At 35.3% G+C, this 3,210-nt stretch overlaps 1 non-coding gene across 1 annotated transcript; it reads left to right on the top strand.

Annotated features, from left to right (window-relative positions):
- Positions 1-1,822: 1,822 nt before the first annotated feature.
- On the top strand, positions 1,823-1,928 carry LOC121206816 (small nucleolar RNA R71). The gene has a single exon (XR_005901988.1). It is a non-coding gene; the product is annotated as a small nucleolar RNA R71 (small nucleolar RNA).
- Positions 1,929-3,210: the final 1,282 nt, after the last annotated feature.

Here is a 3,210-nt window from a genome sequence, read left to right as displayed (position 1 = left end):
ATCGCAGTGGTTGCATATAAATCCTCGGATTGGCTTCCATCAAAGCCAAACCTTCATTACCTTTTCAATCCTCGAATGGTTCAGACCCTAAAGTGTTCTCCAATGGGTCTTCTTTAGAATTACTTCCTATAGAAGCTAAGGTTTCTAATTCTTCTATTATTGAACACTCTTCCATTGAATCAGGAAACTTCATCTCTTTTAGAACATTAAATGTTACCTTATTGTCTTGAACTCGCATCCTGTGTTTGCCTTTTTGTACATCTATCAACGTTCTTCCCATGGCTAGGAATGGTTTCCCTGAGATGATCGAAACTTCCTTGTCTGCTTCAAAATCCAAAACAATGCAATCTGTAGGGAAAATAAATTTATCAACTCTTACCAAAACATCCTCGATCTTTCTTCGGGATATGCTAACGAACAATCCGCAAGTTGAAGTGTTACAGTAGTGGGTCTTACTTCATCTATTCCCAACAGCTTGAAAATAGATTTGGGCATCAATTTGATGCTTGCCCCTAAGTCGCACAAAGTTTTACTGGAATATGATTTACCAATGTTGTAAGGTATTGTAAAGCTTCTAGGATTCTTCAGTTTCAGAGGTAGCTTGTTGTGTAAGAACGCACTACACTCCTTCGTCAAAGCGATAATCTCATACTCACTAAGTCATTTCTTATTGGACAAGATATCCTTCATAAACTTCACCTAATTGGGCATTTGTTCTAAAGCCTCTACCAACAGTATGTTGATATGTAGTTGCTTTAAAACATCCAAGAACTTCTAGAATTGTACCTCTTGTTTCTGCTTGTTCTATTGAAGTCTTCGAGGATATGAAACTTTAGGTTGATACAACATTTTTGAGGAGGCAAATCTACAAAAGAGGGTGTTAGGTTTTTAGAATTCACAAGTTTAGGGTTTACCTCATCAGATTTTTCAGCATCTAGCTTTTCTATTGTAGGAACTCAACTATTGGTTGACTTCCCTCACTTTCATTAGGCTTGTTTTCAACCAAAACTTCCTTAGGTTCCAAAATCTTACCACTTCATAACTCAACCAATTTTCAATGTCCCTTACTCATATTCTTCAATTTTCTGTGTCACTCGGCAAGGCTCCTTGTGGTCTACTACGAAGCTCAGTAGCTACTTGACCCATCTGGTTCTCTAGATTTTTCAGCGTTGCTGCTTGACTTTGGATCAGGGCATCGTTTTTTGCCATGTATGCCTTCAACAAGTTCTCCAAACTGTTTGATGATTTAGCTTGTGGTGGTTTTGGCGCTTTTTTGTTAAACCCTTGGGTTTGGTTGGGTCTATGCTGCATTTGATTATTGTTCAGTCTATTTCCTTGAATACTCCAAGAAAAGTTTGGATGGTTCCGCCATGTTGAATTGTAGGAATTAGACTATGTTCCTTGTCCATTTTTTTTATATTGGTTCCTTACATGGTACACTAATTTGGGATTTGAAGGGCGATTCTCGAAAGAATGACCATCTCCATAGTATACATAAGAAACTACATCATACTGACTTGGTGATTGATCTGCAAAATTATTCAAACCATTAGTGGTAAACTATTTTAACATTGAGGAAATAGAAGATACTTGAGCAAAGAGTGAGGTCAATACATCCACTTCATGCACTCTAGTTATACATCTTCCCAAAACTACTTGATTCATTGGCCATTGATAATTGTTGCTTGCGATCCTTTCAATGATCTCATAAGCCTTGTTATAAGACTTAGACAAATTCGCACCATTCGCAGAAGCATCCACCATTAATCTTGTATGTGCATTGAGATCGTTATAAAATATCTCCAATTGGATACAATGAGGAATCCCATGATGGGGACACTTACGAAGTAGTTCCTTGAATCTTTCCCAAGCGTCATACAAAGACTCATCATCCAATTGTTAATAAGTTGTTATCTCATTATGCAACTTTGCATTCTTACTCGGTGGAAAATACTTAACCAAAAACCTTTCTACTAATTCTTGCCAAGTAGATATTGAACTTGGTGGCAATGAATTCAGCCATGCTCGTGCTCGATCTCACAACAAGTATGGAAACAGTTTCAACCTCAGCACATCTTGAATCACACCAGCTAACTTAAATGAATCACATACCTCCATGAAGAAATGAAGGTGTAAGTGTGGATCTTCCTTGGGCATACCACTCAACTGGCCCACCGTTTGGAACATTTGAAACATCATTGGTTTCAATTCAAACTGGGGTCCCTTGATATTCGACCTTCTAATTCCCAAAAATTAACTCATTGAAAGTGGCACAGCATATTGTCTGATGACATGATCCCTATCATTAGCAATAAGGATTGGGTTGTGCACTTTATTGACTCAATTACCTTGTCCATCGTTCTAATTTCTAAGGTCCATCTTGGCTTGTCTTTGAGCCGATTTCTCACGTCTTATTTTTCTAAAAGTCCACTCAATTTCAGGCTCCACGAGTAATAGATCAATGATTCGATCTATGCTCATAAAAAAACTGAAAATAAATAAAAATAAAGAATAAATTAGTAGGGTTAAAAATTAAATAAAAAATTAAAAACCAAATTGTAAAAATGATTTCACAAAAAAAATGATTAAGGCAACAGTTCCACCAACGGTGCCAAAAACTTGTAACGAGTTTGTACGTGTTTACGCAAGTGTATGTAGCCGTCCAAGTAATAAGTATCATGAGTTATTGTCTCTACAGGGACTGTATAAGCTTAATCAATTCAATTACAAAATTATAATTAAAAATTTGATATAAAAAAACTCAATAAATTTGGATGGTGATGATTTAATTAAATTAAATGCAATAAGTGATCCCTATGCAATTTCTAATATAAATGAAATTTTACCTAAATGTATGAATAAGGGCTTTAGCAATAAAAAACAATCAACTTTAAATGAGATAGGATAATTATTTTAATTAATTCAATTCACCTTCATCATGCTAACATGTTCGGAATTATTTCCACGGAAACTCAATCTCTTATGGGTTTGTAAACCAAATTAAGTGCTTTCAGATCTTTTACTTAGCTAAATATGCATTTTACTAATCATATTAGACTAAGGGTTTCACAGCATTTATGCAAGGTCACAAGGACATTTATGTTTGCAACAGTTTAATTATATAAATCAAAAAACCATGCAAGATAATAGAGTTAACTAAAGATATTATGAACCTTAACTCAGTCGGGTTTAATGACTAAATTAAGCATT

Source organism: Gossypium hirsutum, chromosome A09, assembly GCF_007990345.1.
Source record: "Gossypium hirsutum isolate 1008001.06 chromosome A09, Gossypium_hirsutum_v2.1, whole genome shotgun sequence".
Taxonomy (NCBI): domain Eukaryota; kingdom Viridiplantae; phylum Streptophyta; class Magnoliopsida; order Malvales; family Malvaceae; genus Gossypium; species Gossypium hirsutum.
This window is presented reverse-complemented; position numbering and strand designations above follow the sequence as displayed.